Here is a 17,974-nt window from a genome sequence, read left to right on the forward strand (position 1 = left end):
AAGCTGATCGCTGAAGAATTGATGCTTTTGAACTGTGGTGTTGGAGAAGACTCTTGAGAGTCCCTTGGACTGCAAGGAGATCCAACCAGTCCATTCTAAAGGAGATCAATCCTGGGTGTTCATTGGAGGGACTGATGCTAGAGCTGAAACTGCAATACTTTGGCCACCTCATGCGGCGAGTTGACTCACTGGAAAAGACTCTGATGCTGGGAGGGATTGGGGGTGGGAGGAGACGGGGACAACAGAGAATGAGATGGCTGGATGGCATCACCGACTCGATGGACATGAGTTTGAGTCAACTCCGGGAGTTGGTGATGGACAAGGAGGCCTGGCATGCTGTGATTCATGGGTCGCAAAGAGTCAAAAAGAGTCGGACACGACTGAGCAACTGAACTAAACTGAACTGAATCCATTTGGTTTAAAGTACTTCTTTAAAAAATTCCTAAACTTTTTTTTGGGGGGAAATTACATGACTAGGACTTTGAAGTGTGTTTCTAAAATTATATTTACAGGTTATTATTATTGTTATTTATTCATTAAGTCATGTCTGACCCTTTTATGACACCATGAACTGTAGCCTGCCAAGCTCCTTTGTCCATAGGATTTCTCCGGCAAGTATGCTGGAGTGGGTTGCCATTTCATTCCCCAGTTAATCTTCATGACCCTGAGTCAAACCCACATCTCCTGCATTGGTAGGTGTGTTCTTTACCACTGAACCACCAGGGAAGCCCCTATTTAGGGGGTAGTGAACATTATACTCTCATTTGCTGATGGTCCTGAGTTTAATTGTGTATTTGATCTTTGGTTGGACAATTTCAATTATACAAAACTTAGCTTAAGTGAATAGGATTGGGGATTTCATTATATACAGTTACTTGAGTCCATATTTCGGTACGTTGATGATGGTCACAACTGAAATATCTGCAGGATGTGAATGAATAGAGGAAAAATAATCTTCCCTCCCCTGCAATGGGCAGCTGAGAGCCACAGTGTTCATTGACCTCTTCAGGAGTCCATCATTCCTAACTGGAACACAGGCCTGCCCTAATAGGTGGATGGAGGAATGCATTTGCTTTTTAAAATCATACAGATCCTTAAATGATTGCAGAGACTTAACTTTGTAAGGAGGGTAATCTATTAAAGGAGCTAACTTTATTGAACAAGGAAATAGATACTACCAAGGAAATGGACTAGGAAGCAAATTATTAAAACCAGTAAATTATTGAATTTATTTAAGAGTTTATAGATGACTGTATAGTTTCTAAAGATTTTCAATGGCATAGTAAGATCTTCCTCCCTTTCTCTCTCTCATATTTCAAAGGAGTAAATAAATAATTATCATATGTTGCCTGGGATAAGCTAGTTACTTCAGTTAAACACAGGTTTAATCAGGGTCCTTTTATTAGTGGTGATTTTCTTTCGGTGACTCTTGCTCTTATTCCTCTGAGAAGGTCCTTGGCCTTGCAATGTATCTGATAATAATTATTTCCGGGAGTTCTTAGGAGATGTGTCACTTATGCTGAAAAGAAATTCTGCTAGTTTCCAGGGACATGTACAATTTCTTGCTCATCTGCTAAATCCCACTTCCCTAGTATTGTCTGCTAATAGGTCCATTATCTCTGTGGACATTGTCTCTGTGGAGTCTACCTTTCTGTGGCACTAAGGCCTTTGGCAAAAACATAAATCTATTTCTATCATTAACTAATGTGAGAAACTAATCAAAACTTTCCACTTTCAAGTGATGTCCTGCCATACATATTCCAGTTGCATATGAACCCTTTGTATATGAAACAGAGTTAGTTGTGCCATGATTCACAGTATTCTTTGTTATAAGGAAGATAAATCATTATAGCTTATGCTGCAAAGTCTCTGAGTTTTGGTAAACTTACCACTTTCTCTTTTACATAAAACAGCTTTCTTTTTTCCTAGGATGGACCAGAGGAATATGTGTGGATATATTCAGAATTTTAGTCTATATCCAAAGACCAAAAATTAATGTTCTGTAATTGCTCCTAATAATTTTATTTGAATATGTTCTCTTTGAGAATGCCTCTGGGTCTTTAATGTATACAGACTGATGGGTTTCATTACCAGCTATTTGAATCATAGGCACAAGTGAATTCTTGGGTTAGATACAACCCAGCTAAAAGTGTTAACCATATTAATGCTTTGAGGTTGAGGAGACATTTGTTCAGAGAGATGAGATGATAAGCCTAAAAGATTTTTTGTCTATTTGCTGGTTTTAATTGAGACATAATTGACATATACCACTATGTAAGTTTAAGGTGTAAAATATGATTTGATATGTTTAAATATTGCATATTGCATATCTGATACATTTGTATATTGCCAAATGGCAACCCACTCCAGTACTCTTGCTTGGAAAATCTCATGGATAGAGGAGCCTGGTAGGGTACAATCTACAGGGTCGCAAAGAGTCGGACATGACTGAGCAACTTCACTATCATAGTATTAACTAACATTACTATCTTGACATGGAATTATCATTTCTTTTTCTTTGGTGAGAGCATTTAAGATTTGTCTCTCAGTAACTTTGACGTCTATAATACAATATTGTTTACTATAATATTACACTGTGCCATGCATTAGATCTTCAGAGCTTAAAAAATCATCTCTAACTGTAGGTGTGTACCCTTTAACAATATCTCTCGAATTTCCCATGCCCTAGTCTCTGGTAAACACCATTTTATTCTCTGTCCCCACAAGTCTGACTTTTTAAGATTACCCATAAAAGTGATATCATAGAGTATCTGTCTTTATTCTGTCTGATTTATCTCACTCAACATAATGCCCTGAAGGTCCACCTATGCTGTTGCAAATGGCAAGATTTTCTTCTTTCTCATGGCTGTGTAATATTCCATTGTACATATACACATCTTTTTTATCCTTGCCTACATTGATGGATACATAGGTTGTTTTCACATCTTGGCTGCTGTGATTAATGCTGCAGTAAACATGGATGCTTCTTAATAGAAGAATGAAACATAGATCCCCAGCAATTAATAATTAGCTTGATCATTATGTTGTTTTTTAATATCATCTTAATTATGTTTCTTTGGCACATTACTGTTTAATCAAGGATAATTTACACAGAAAGTTCCTGAAGAGTTGATATTTTATGTGTTTTTTTTTTTAAAGAGGAGTAATATATGTGCTTTTGACAAGGGAGGTACTTGAGATGGTATTGTTAATATGTTCTAAAAATTTTAGAGCCTGATATTTATTCTCACTTGTAAATTAGAATGACAGTGGAAAACTGACTTTTTTAGAGTTTTAAGTGGCCTGTGCTACTTTTTTATAATATAAAGCTTAATTTGCCTTTGAACTCTAGTACTTGCTATTGTTATGCTATGGGCTTTAGATAAGGGATCATCTTTATCTTCTTTTAGACACTGTACTATGACATTTCTATTGGAATATTATTGATTGGAGTATTATTAAAGCAATAAACATGTCAATTATAGACAGAAAACCTCATACAATTAAATTTATAAATATTACTGGAGAGACAAAATAATTGATGGGTATTTGCATTATTAAAGCAGCTGATGATTTACTCCAGTTATAAGCACAGAGACCATAGGAAAAGATTCTATATTCAACATACATAATCATGACTGAAAAGGCACATTTCCCTTTTATTCTCCTGCTGATCTTTGCATCTTTGTTGTAGTGTATAATGGGAAACAATAGGGAACAATGCTCCTTCCTGGTCTCAAAGAAGCCCTCTCTCTAGAGGAACAAGCAAGGGCTGTAATATTTGGGGAAAAGTTCAATGGTGACAGAACATGCTGATTTCTCATACCGACTTTTAAGTAGGAAAGCACTGAACTTCAAAAAACTAGATTTTTTTTAGTAATTAATGTTGAGACAGCTCTTGACCTGGCATTTTGGCTGCTGTGAACTGAATTTCTATATTTCAGTTTATAAAATAAGTGAAGCTATCTAGGACTTCAGGTTGCTGTATTATTTTGACAGATTTACAAAAGAAAAGAAATGGAAAGAAAAATGCATACACAAATATTTCCATAAAGTGTTTGAGACTTTGTTCATAGGCATTGTAAGTCATTGATAAGGTAACTTAAAACACATTTTTGAACAGCAATTCATTTACAGAATATAAGCTATATGTGTTCTATTGCTGGACAACAAAAGCTTCCCAGGAAACAGAACCTTAAATATAAGAAAGGCTACCTTGAAAATGTTTAGGGAAATAAAACGTTCTTACAGTGAATATACTTGTATGAGTTCATGAAAGAATATATTCCTAATGGACAGTTTCAGAAGAGGTTTTAGAGATTAAGATGAGTGTCTCCTGGCAGTTTGTAAAAAAAGATTCAGGGAGACTCTAAAAATAAATTTTATAAATACAAGGAGGGAGGAATTTCAGTGCAACTATAAATAAAATTTCATTAACTTACTCATTCATTCCTTCACCTGTATAAGAAATCATTATTTAGCTTCTACAAAACAATGTAAAACATTCAATGTGCTAGTCTCTGGTATAATTCATTGTGAGGGTGCAAAAGATAAATAATCCTTGGATCTTGTTGGCAAGAAGTTTACAGTATATAGGAGAAAATGGCACATTCTCAAATAGAAACACTTTAAAATGTAACTTGCCAAATGTCATAAGGAAGAGACTGAATAATTGCATAGGTGTTCCATGGAAGTTGTAATGAATTTTAGCTTGCATTTTAATGGGAAACAGGGAAATTCCACGGAAGAGAAAATATTTAATTTTGACTCTAAATAATGAATAGACTTTGGCCATCTGGCATCAGAAAAGGCATTCTATTTGAATATAAGGAAGGGCACATAGGTGGTAATATATAGGAACATTGAATATCTGAAAGAAAATAATACTTAGATTAGCGGAAATTCCAGTGGAGAAAGAAGAGTTTTCACCACAGTGGGCAGAGGGGGATGGGGTAGATGGGAGAGGTAGGGGGCTAGAATGGCATATGAAGGAGGTTGCATAATTTTGAAAGGAAGTAGAGACTCAAAAATGGTTTTTGAACAAGAGAGAATTATATTGTCAGAAAAGAGATCTGATGAGACAGGGAAGTAGATATAGAAGAACCATTATATTAATCCAGACAAAGCATGTAAGTTATTGAAGTAAAAAGCAGACACTGGGAATAGAGAACAGGATGTAGAGTTAAAGAACATTATGAAGGTGACATTAATAAGACATATTAAATGATGGTATGCAAACAGGGATGAGTAGATGAAAGTAATGAAAAGATGGAGATTTTAACTAAGGATTCCCAAGCAGTAAAGCTAATAGTATCAGAAAAGACAGTGGCTCAGAGGAAGAGATTTGAAAGACTGAACACTTTTGTAGCACCCTGGCTTGAGGTGTTAGCAAACCATCCAGGATGAGCACCCAATCAGTTCAGTTCAGTTGTGTCCGACTCTTTGTGGACTACAGCGTGCCAGGCTTCCCTTTCCATCACCAACTCCCGGAGCTTGCTCAAACTCATGTCCGCGAGTCGGTGATGCCATCCAACAATCTCATCCTCTGTCGACCCATTCTCCTCCTGTCTTCAATCTCTCCCAACATCAGGGTCTTTTCCAGTGAGACAACCCACTCCAGAATTCCTGCCTGGAGAATCCCAGGGATGGAGGATCTTGGTTGACTGCCATCTATGGGGTTGCACAGAGTCGGACACAACTGAAGCGAGTTAGCAGCAGCAAGCAGTTCTTTTCATCAGGTGGCCAAAGTTTTGGAGCTTCAGCTTCAGCATCAGTTCTTCAGAGGAATACTCAGGACTGATTTCCTTTAGGATTGACTGGTTTGATCTCCTTGGACTCTCAAGAGTCTTATCCAACACTACAGTTCAAAAGCATCAATTTTTCGGTGCTCAGCTTTCTTTATGGTCCAACTCTCACATCCATACATGACTACTGGAAAAATCATAGCTTTGACTATATAGACCTTTGTCAGTAAAGTAATGTCTCATCTACTATTAGCTATAAAAGAGGCACTGTATTTGTGGTCCCAAATTCTCTTATTTCACAAATAAATACTGTGCTCTATTATGTGATAGGCACTGTGTAAGCTCTGGGGAAATTATGACTAATAATACATGTCTCTCCTATGTATAATCTAATTAAGGACATATCCCTTTAAACAGTCAATTATAATTCAGTATGTGTTTGTTAGGATTTGGAAATTCATACAGTGCAATGGAAATAGGAATGGAGGAAGCTCAGCTTTGTTCTATCAGGAACTTGCTATGGGAGTGAATTCTAGACAGTTTAATCAATAATTAACCAAGAGAGAATAAGGAGACCTACACGACCTTCTAGATCTAACACCAAAAAAAAAAAAAAAAGGTCTTCATTATAGGGGACTGGAATGCAAAAGCAGGAAGTCAAGAGCTACCTGAAGTAACAGGCAAACTTGGCTTGGAGTAAAATTAAAGTAGGGAAAAGGGAAAAAGGTAACAGAGTCTTGCCAAGAGAATACACTGGCCATAGTAAACATCCTCTTTCAATAACACAAGAGAAGACTCTACACATGGACATCACAAGATGGTCAATACCAAAATCAGATTAATTGTATTCATTGAAGTCAAAGATGGAGAAGCACTATACAGTCAGCAAAAATAAAACTGGGAGCTGACTGTGGCTCAGATCATGAACTTCTTATTGCCAAATTCAGACTTAAATTGAAGAAAGTACAGAAAATCTCAAGACTATTCAGTTGTTACCTAAATCAAATGCCTTAAAATTATACAGTGGAAGTGACAAATAAATTTAAGTACTTGATCAGATAGACTGCCTGGATAACTATGGACAGAGGTTCTTGACATTGTACAGGAGGCAGGGACCAAGACCATCCCAAAGAAAAAGAAATGAAAAAAGGCAAAATGGTTGTCTAATGAGGTCTTACAAATAGCTGAGAAAAGAAGAGGAGCTAAAGGCAAAGGAGAAAAGGAAAGATATATCCATTTGAATGCAGAGTTCCAAAGAAGAGCAAGGAGAAGAAAGAAAACCTCAGTGAACAATGCAAAGAAATAGAGGAAAGCAACAGAATGGGAAAGACTAGAGATCTCTTAAAAAAAAAAAAAAAAAAGGAGATATCAAGGGAATACTTCATGCAAAGATGGGCACAACAAAGGACAGAAATGGTATGGACCTAACCCGGTGGCGCAGACGCAACGTGAGAGACGCCGGCTGGGAGCAACGAACCAGGCAAAGAGGTGCGGCCGTGAGGAGCTACCCCATGCCTGAGGCCAGGGCCGGCGGCCGAGAGGAGCTACCCCACGTCCAACAGGCGGTGGCTGCGCGGGCGCAGGAGGGCCGAGAGGAGCTACTCTGCGTTCAAGGTCAGGAGGGGCGGCCTTGAGGAGATACCCCTCGTCCAAGGTAAGGTACAGTGGCTGCACTTTGCTGGAGTGGCTGTGAAGAAATTTTCCACGATCAAGGTAAGAGAAACCCAAATAAGACGGTAGGTATTGCTAGGGGGCATCAGAGGGCAGACACACTGAAATCATAATCACAGGAAACTAGCCTATCTGATCACATGGACCACAGCCGAATGTGGTCCACTGGAGAAGGGAATGGCAAACCACTTCAGTATACTTGCCTTGAGAACCCCATGAACAGTAACAAAGGGCAAAATGATAGGATACTGAATGAGGAATTCCCCAGGTCGGTAGGTGCCCAGTATGCTACTGGAGCTCAGTGGAGAAATAACTATAGAAGGAATAAAGGGATGGAGCAAAAGCAAAACCAATACCCAGTTGTGGATGTGACCGGTGATAGAAGCAAGGTCCAGTGCTATAAAGAGCAATATTGCATAGGAACCTGGAATGTTAGGTCCATGAATCAAGGCAAATTGGAAGTGGTCAAACAGGAGATGGCAAGAGTGAACGTCGACATTCTAGGAATCAGTGAATTAAAATGGACTGGAATGGGTGAATTTAACTCGGATGACCATTATATCTACTACTGTGGGCAGGAATCCCTTAGAAGAAATGGAGTAGCCATCATGGTCAACAAAAGAGTCCGAAACGCAGTACTTGGATGCAATCTTAAAAACGACAGGATGATTTCTGTTCGTTTCCAAGGCAAACCATTCAATATTACAGTAATCCAGGCCTATGCCCCAACCAGTAATGCTGAAGAAGCCGAAGTTAATCGGTTCTATGAAGACCTACAAGACCTTTTAGAACTAACACCCAAAAAAGATGTCCTTTTCATTCTAGGGGACTGGAATGCAAAAGTAGGAAGTCAAGAAACACCTGGAGTAACTGGCAAATTTGGCCTTGGACCACGGAATGAAGCAGGGCAAAGGCTAATAGAGTTTTGTCAAGAGAACGCACTGGTCATAGCAAACACCCTCTTCCAACAACACAAGAGAAGACTCTACATGTGGACATCACCAGATGGTCAACACCGAAATCAGATTGATTATATTCTTTGCAGCCAAAGATGGAGAAGCTGTATACAGTTAGCGAAAACAAGACCAGGAGCTGACTGTGGCTCAGATCATGAACTCCTTATTGCCAAATTCAGACTTAAATTGAAGAAACTAGGGAAAACCACTAGATCATTCAGATATGACCTCACTGAGGTTTTCTTTCTTCTCCTTGCTCTTCTTTGGAACTCTGCATTCAAATGGGTATATCTTTCCTTTTCTCCTTTGCCTTTAGCTCCTCTTCTTTTCTCAGCTATTTGTAAGACCTCATCAGACAACCATTTTGCCTTTTTTCATTTCTTTTTCTTTGGGATGGTCTTGGTCCCTGCCTCCTGTACAATATCAGGAACCTCTGTCAATAGTTATTCAGTCCCTGGAATCTATATGTCACTTCTACTTTATAATCATAAGGCATTTGATTTAGAGCACACCTGAATGGTCTAGCGGTTTTCCATACTTTTTTCAATTTAAGTCTGATTTGTCAATTAGGAGTTCATGATCTGAGCCCCAGTCAGCTTCTTGTCTTGTTTTGCTTAATGTATATAGCTGAAGTTGATAGATTGCTGAAGTTGAATGGTTCTATGAAGACCTAGAAGACCTTATAGAACTAATAACCAAAAAATATGTCCTTTTCATTATAGGGGACTAGAATGCAAAAGTAGGAAGTAAGAGATACCAGGAGTAGCAGGCGAAGTTGGCCCTCAGTACAAAATGAAGCAGGGCAAAGGCTAACAGAGTTTTAGTCATAGCAAACACCGTCTTCCTATAACACAAGGGAAGACTCTATAGATGGACATTACCAGATGTCCATACCCAAGTCAGATTGATTATATTTTTTGCAGTCAAAGATGTAGAAGCTCCATTTAGTATGCAAATGTATGACAAACGTGCTATAAATATATACACTGAGATATCAGGCATAAATTGCAAAGTTCCTCAAGAGTATGGTACTCTAGTTAAGGCTAATTTTCTGGATGATAAGGGGGTCTAAAAAAAGTGAAGATTTTGGATATTTTTGTTTATAGCCTTAGACATTTAATGTTTTAATGAGCTAAAACGGGATGATATGGAAAGAATATTCCGTTTCAACAACTTGGAGTACTACTGTTAAAGCATTATCATTGTCTAAAATATCATTATCAGGGGAAAAATAATGAGGTAAAGATAGTACCACATTTGGCTCCAAACTTTTTGATTTCTAAAGAAAGAGGAAGAGACGGTTTATAAGTCATTGCTTATCAGAGCATATTATTTTCAAATAAATATTTGTGATATAGTAAAGTATGATCTTATGTGCAATTTTGGTATTTTTGTTCACCATGAGTCTTAGTTCAGATTGCTATTATAGAACACCATGGACCTAGATTAGGTAGGTTATAAACAGAAATTTTCAGAGTCCTGGAGGCAGGATGCTTGAGATAAAGGTACAATTGTAGTGAAGTTCTTATGAGAACTTTTTGTCTGGATTGCAGATGGCTTTTTTTTGTTTTTTCCTCACTTGATGTAATGAGAATGAGAGAGAAGTTTCTGGAATCATTTTTGTAAGAGTACTAATACCATTCATGTGGATAATGACTAATCATTTCCCGAAGGTTCCACTTCTAATACATCATTTTGGAGGTTAGAATTCCAACATATGAATTGAAAGAGACACAGACATTTAGTCTATAACACTGTGTATAATCAATATGTATAGCAAATATATGTTTATATATAGCATTGATGTAAAATTGTATTTTATTGTTTGTAAGATATTCTTTTAAATGACTGAATAATATTTGATACTAAGTCTTTAATTTGAAGTGTATCAACACACTTTGTATGAGAAAATATAACCCACTTTTAAAATGATTCTTATTTACTTACACATTGCAGTAAGACTAGGTGATGGTCTGTAGTCAGTACCTGATCTAAGGGACACTGAGAAAGAGATAAGTACTCATTGATGAGGCTATTCATGATTGTTGTATAATTGTTTCATCTCAAGCAAGGCATCTCTTATACCACTGAGAGGAAAACAGTCTAGGCAAGAATAGTTTTATGAAAAGGAGAAAAGAAAAATTAAGTGGGACTAATGATCCAATTGGACTTCCCTAATGGCTCAATGATAAAGAATCTGCCTATCAATGCAGGAGACATGGGTTCTATGCCTGGGTTGGGAAAATCCCCTGAGAAGGAAATAGCAATCTGTTTCGGTATTCTTGCCTGGAAAAACCCATGGACAATAGAGCCTGGTGGGCTACAGTCCATGGGGTTGCAAGAGAGTTGGACATGACTTAGTGATTCAACAACAACAATAATCCAATTAAGACTCTAAGAGGAGTAGTTAGGGCAGATTTCATTTCTACCTGTTCCATTCTTTTTTTTTTTTTTTCTTCCTTTGTCCACTTTTTATCTGAACAGAATCAAGACAGAGAAATATCATGCTCATTTCTTAATCTGATGCTTTTATACTTGTCTGTTCTTCATCTGAGACACCTCTGGAGAAGGGAATGGCAACACATTCCAGTATTCTAGACTGGAAAATCCCATGGACAGAAGAGCCTGAGGGCTACAGTCCATGGGATTGCAAAGAGTCAGACACAACTGAGCAATTAACAGTACTACTACCACTATCTAAAACACACGTAGTTCTGAAAATGGGAAAAGAAGGGTAAACAAAGAGGAGAATCCTTCAAATTAAAAATTACTGACTAGAAACTATGTATTATAATGCAAATTATAAATCTACAAAACATTTTAAATAGATCAAAAATTTTGTTGTAACTAAAAATGTTGACACTGTTGGAAATTCACAGGCTTTCTATTTTGTTCAGTTTAGAGATATGAGGCTACCTACTTATGGAATTATCTCAGTGGAGACATACCAGAAGCAGAAGGGTATAACAAGAGGTCAAAGAAGGAGGGAAGATCTCAAAGCCTCCTACTTGAATGGTTATCAAAATGTCCAGTCATCTATGATCTGTCTCATTCAAGCTCACAAAGTAGGCAACAAACTTGAAACCATTTGGTTTCTGTTCATATATATAATAATGATTCTCTCCTAATATTTTAGGAATTTCTAGATGTATGCTCTTTCAGTTATTTAGGGCATCAGTGAATATTTCTATTCTACATTTTTCTCTTCATTATAGATAATGTAGCATGAGGAACTTCTTTGGGCTATCAGATCACTCTTGCAGATGTATAATATATTTCAAACCCAGACCAACTTGCTTCTTAAAGGAATTTGCCTTCTTTCTGAGCATTGCAAATCGCATAGGTATGAAATAATATTTCATACGTTTGTAAAATGTCTCTCTCATTGTAATATCTGTAGTGAAAGATAACAGAATTCAAATCAGATAAAATTCAAATATATATGAGATTTTCCCAAAGTGTTTTAAAGAAAACTAACATTTCCTTTTCAAATTTCAGCTTTCTTTATCAAGAGACCACATGGTTGAAGAGGTGAGATTGAAATTTATCCACAACTTATTATATCACAATGTGATAATAACTAATGTTCAGAGTACCTTCAGTTCAGTTCAGTTCAGTCGCTCAGTCGTGTCCGACTCTCTGCAACCCCATGAATCACAGCACGCCAGGCCTCCCTCTCCATCACCAACTCCTGGAGTTCACTCAAACTCATATGCATCCAGTCGGTGATGACATCCAGCCATCTCATCCTCTGTTGTCCCCTTCTACTCCTGCCCCTAATCCTCCCAGCATCAGAGTCTTTTCCAATGAGTCAACACTTTGCATGAGGTGGCCAAAGTATTGGAGTTTCAGCTTTAGCATCAGTCCTTCCAATGAACACCCAGGACTGATCTCCTTTAGAATGGACTGGTTGGATCTCCTTGCAGTCCAAGGGACTCTCAAGAGTCTTCTCCAGCACCACAGTTCAAAAGCATCAGCTTTCTACACAGTCCAACTCTCACATCCATACATGACCATTGGAAACACCATAGCCTTGACTAGATGAACCTTTGCTGGCAAAGTAATGTCTTTGCTTTTTAATATGCTGTCTAGGTTGGTCATAACTTTCCTTCCAAGGAGTAAGCATCTTTTAATTTCATGGCTGCAATCAGCATCCGCAGTGATTTTGGATCCCCCAAAAATAATATCTGCCACTGTTTCTACTGTTTCCCCATCTATTTCCCATGAAGTATGGGACCAGATGCCATGATCTTCGTTTTCTGAATCTTGAGCTTTAAGCCAACATTTTCACTCTCCTCTTTCACTTTCATCAAGAGGCTTTTTAGTTCCTCTTCACTTTCTGCCATAAGGGTGGTGTCATCAGCATATCTGAGGTTCTTGATATGTCTCCTGGCAATCTTGATTCTAGCTTGTGCTTCTTCCAGCCCAGTGTTTCTCATGATGTACTCTGTGTGTAAGTTAAATAAGCAGGGTGACAAGATACAGCCTTGATGTACTCCTTTTCCTATTTGGAACTAGTCTGTTGTTCCTTGTCCAGTTCTAACTGTTGCTTCCTGATCTGCATATAGGTTACTCAAGAGGCAGGTCAGGTGGTCTGGTATGCCCATTTCTTTCAGAATTTTCCACAGTATTGTGATCCACATAGTCAAAGGCTTTGGCATATCAATAAAGCAGAAATAGCTGTTTTTCTGGAACTCTCTTGCTTTTTCAATGATCCATCCGATGTTGGCAATTTGATCTCTGATTCCTGGAGAATTTTGAGTATTACTTTATTAGCATGTGAGGTGAATGCAATTGTGTGGTAATTTGAGCATTCTTTGGCATTGCCTTTCTTTAGTATTGGAATGAAAACTGACCTATTCCAGTCCTGTGGCCACTGCTGAGTTTTCCATATTTGCTGGCATATTGAGTGCAGCACTTTCACAGCATCATCTTTCAGGATTTGAAATAGCTTGACTGGAATTCCATCACCTCTACTAGCTTTGTTTGTAGTGATGCTTCCTAAGGCCCACTTGACTTCACATTCCAGGATGTCTGGCTCTAGTTGAGTGATCATACCATCATGATTATCTGGATCGTGACGATCTGTTTTGTACAGTTCTTCTGTGTATTCTTGCCACCTCTTCTTAATATCTTCTGCTTCTGTTCAGTTCAGTTCGGTCGCTCACTGATGTCCGACTATCTGCGACCCCATGCATCACAGCACACCAGGCCTCCCTGTCTATCACCAACTCCCAGAATTCACTCAAACTCATGTCCATCGAGTCGGTGATGCCATCCAGCCATCTCATTCTCTGTCGTCCCCTTTTCCTCCTGCCCCCAGTCACTCCCAGCATCAGTCTTTTCCACTGAGCCAACTCTTCGCATGATGTGGCCAAAGTATTGGAATTTCAGCTTTAGCATCAGTCCTTCCAATGAACACCCAGGATCGATCTCCTTTAGAATGGACTGGTTGGATCTCCTTGCAGTCCAAGGGACTCTCAAGAGTCTTCTCCAATACCACAGTTCAAAAGCATCAATTCTTCTGTGCTAAGCTTTCTTTACAGTCCAACACTCACATCCATACATGACCACTGGAAAAACCATAGCCTTGATTAGACAGACCTTGGTTGGCAAAGCAATGTCTCTGCTTTTTAATATGCTATTTAGGTTGGTCGTAACTTTCCTTCCAAGGAGTAAGCGTCTTTTAATTTCATGGCTGCAATCAGCATCCACAGTGAATTTGGAGCCCAAAAAAATAAAGTCTGGCACTCTGCTTCTGTTAGGTCCATACCATCATACCATTTCTGTCCTTTATCAACCCCATCTGTGCATGTTTATATATATATATATAATTATAACTTACCCTGCTTTATTATATTTAGTTCTTCTGATTTTATGGATAAGATGTATAATCTTAGTAAAGTTAACATGTTAAATATGATATTGCCAATATGCATATACCAGGGTTCAAATGTAAGCTCTTTTATTCCATACTGTGGTATCTTTCCATTATACCAATGTACCTAGATGTGAATGAGCATTCTGAAGTATTTTGATATAAAATATGTACTGGTGTTCCTTGTAAATGTCACCAACTTTCGATTTATCTCAGCATTACTAAGCTGCATAAATAATAGACAAATTGTGGTTTCTGCACACCATATAGGATTCTGTGCTCCATTCTGTGATGGCTGAGATGAATTGAAATGAAACAGGAGAGGGAAGAAATTCCGTTAGAGCAAATATCTTAAATAGTGATCCCCAACCTTTTTGGCACCAGGAACGAGTTTCATGAAAGACAATTTTTCTTTCATGGGCAGGGGGATGGTTTGGGATGAGTCAAGCACTTTACATTTATTGTGCACTTTATTTATATTACTGATACCTCAGCTCCACCTCCGATCATCAGGCATTAGATCCCAGAGTTTGGGATCCCATACCTTAAAAATGACAAGGTGTAAATCTCTAAATACAAAGTCTCTTATTAAATTCTAAGTTCTTAATAATATTTCTTGATTAAAAAGCATCCCCTTACTGCCTCTCCACAAATTTTCTGGTTTCAAAGATATTAATAAGTGGCAAATGGGTTCCTGGTGAAAATTCTTGAAACATAAAATGATAACATACCTCTTGTTTCACAGTTACTGAAATATCATACACCTTTCTTATCAACATTCACTGAAAACCAATGGGCAACTGTATATATGCTGCCCAATATATAACAGGACTGATATATTAAGTGTAAAATTCCAGGAAGCTGCCTCATTTGAAAATTCTGGGGAAAGAATAAAATTATGTTTTGGCATTTTAAGAGCTATGAACTTTAAGTAAAATACATTATGTAAGTAAGTTTTATGACTAAAATCTTAAAGCACTGAAAATTCTTTGGTGTTTCAGAATTTTTTATGTCCTACTGTATAGCTGAATTACCAAAAAGTAGCAGAAAAATGATTATAATGCAATTTTCCCCTTGTATAGAATTAGTCTATAATTATTACATCCTTATAACATTTCTGTAGGTGAATTATTAATTAAATTATGCAATATTATATATAAAACATTTTATTTCTAAAGACATACTGCAAATACTTATTTTTTGCATGCAGATAGAATATTTTCATAAAAGCAGTATTAATAACATTAGACTGTCTTGAACAGTTTATATATATTGATTATTAGCAGTATTAACATTAGGGTGTCTTGAAGTTATATGTGTCCATTTGTAGCTACAATATTCTCCAAAAATTAAAAAAAAATTATGGTGCGATAACTTAAAAAGCTCAGAAAATATATTATTGTACATGTCTGTATAATTTGTATTATGTGTATATATGCAATTTATAACTTACTGAATTACACATATCTGAATTGATTATTCATTCAACCTTTCACATAAAAATAAACCTTGTTCAAAATCTTTGTTTCAGTTGGCTGTGATACCTTCTCCTTCAACATGAACTTCACCCTGTCCCTTGGTTTTCCACTCTCCTGCTATAAAGATACTAAAATTATTGACTCTGATGCCTTGGTAATTTGTAGCAGATTAAAAAAAAAGATTGAAATTGAAGACAGGTTCATGACTAACTGACTGATCTTGGGCAATTTAACTGAAAATAAGTTAACCATATCTTCCTATTGGAATTACTGATAAGATAAAAAGAAGTAAAGATTGTAATATGCCTGTGACCTAGCACATACCACTATATTTTTAGTGGGTGTGAAGAGGGTGGTGTAAAGAAAAGACATCCACCAAAATAACTCTTAGAGTAAGAGAAAAAGATCATACTTTTAAGAACATCAGTATAAAAATCATATAATATAAAGCAAAGCAACAGTATATAATCTTGATATTAGGCATGTTGAATATTAAAATTATATCCTAAAATGTTTTGTGCTATATCTTTCCCAATATGAATAAAGCAACTTATTTTAATAGTTTTAAATCATTTTATATATATAATATATATAGATAGATAGATAGATTCCCTGGTGGCTCAGATGGTAAAGAATCTGTCTGCAGTTTGGGAAACCTGGGTTCATCCCTGGGTTGAGCAGATTCCCTGGAGGAGGGCATGGCAACCCACTCAAGTATTCTTGTCTGGAGAATCCCCATGGACGGAGAAGCCTAGTGGGCTACAGTCCATGGAGTCGTAAAGAATCGGCCACTACTGAGTGACTAAGCACAGCACATGGCATTTATTATTTAGTGCTGTTAGACTTTCCTACTTATCAGGATTTAATGTGAGGCCAGCCCTTTTCCAGTCTGTATCATGGAAGTAACAGCAGAAAGGGAGAGAAGTATATTTAGTATTTTTTAAATTTATGAAATTACATGACAAAAAATTAGCTTCACTGTAAGTTTCTCTCAAGTCTTTTGAGTTTCAATAGTCAGAGATTATGCAGGGTGATGGCATGACAGAAAAATAAAATTTAGTCACATACACTAATTAAATAATCAATCTTCTTAATTAAATAATCAATCTTGATACTGATAGAGAATAGTCTTAGTGGTATGTTTGTGTGGGAAAAGACCCTGATGCTGAGAAAGATTGCAGGCAGGAGGAGAAGGGGATAACAGAGGATGAGATGGTTGGATGGCATCATCAACTCAGGGAACATGAGTTTAAGCAAGCTTTGGGAGTTGGTGATGGACAGGGAAGCCTGGTGTGCTATAGTCCATGGGGTCACAAAGAGTCAGACATGACTGAGTGACTGAACTGAACTGATGTTTGTGTAATCTTATTATTTTTGCCAGATAAAGCATGATTATGTAACACACAACTAGTCGCTATAGTAGGAGCCACAAGAAATTTGGAAGTGAGCTCTGACAAATCCTATCTCTGAAACTTCTCTATGTTTAGGATCAAAAGCCTAGCTCATCTGGGGATGAGGGTGTGGGGAACTTGGGCAGTGAGTGATGAAGGAGCACAGGGAAACCCTGTGACCTGAATTGATGGGGCAGAAGGATGAGTTGTGATGAAAGTCAGTGTGAAGATAGGGAAGATAGATACCTTCAGAGTAGGTGTGAGTAAGTGAGGAGGAGTTATGTGTTCAGCAGAGCAAATAAAAGACACTGCTCACGCTGCCTTTGCTTGCTGAGAACACTGGAAAAATTGGGTCTTGGCTACAGTCTTCAGAGATAGAGTCCAGACCTGGAAATCACAGGAAACACAATTAACATGCCCAAGAATGGTTCAAGAACTCTGTGGCTGTGAATAACCGGGCTACAGTATGATGAGCTGGTTATTTCTTGCTGAATTCATACATAATTGACTAGTGCTTATTGTCATTAACTGCTTAGATAGTTCAGTGAGCATCAGATCTGGTGTGAGAAAGGTTGATGTTCAAAGACTTCTCTCCCACCTATTAACCATGTGACCTTAGACAAGTTCCTTAACTTCTGCAAGACATAGTTCCCTGATATGTGAAATCAGGATAATAATGTCTGTGTTGGTTAATACAGTGCCTGACACATAAAAAACATTCAGTGCTTTTTCTGTAACCATTCATTATGTTAATAAAGGGAAAGGATTAGGGGAATTTGGATTTTAGTTCATATATAGAAATCTTCACGTGTAGGTTATTCATATAAATGGGGCCTACCATAACTTCACTGAAATA

The sequence above is a fragment of the Moschus berezovskii genome, chromosome 1 (assembly GCF_049115385.1).
Source record: "Moschus berezovskii isolate FMDL1 chromosome 1, NW_MosBer_1.0, whole genome shotgun sequence".
In the NCBI taxonomy this organism is placed as follows: Eukaryota; Metazoa; Chordata; class Mammalia; order Artiodactyla; family Moschidae; genus Moschus; species Moschus berezovskii.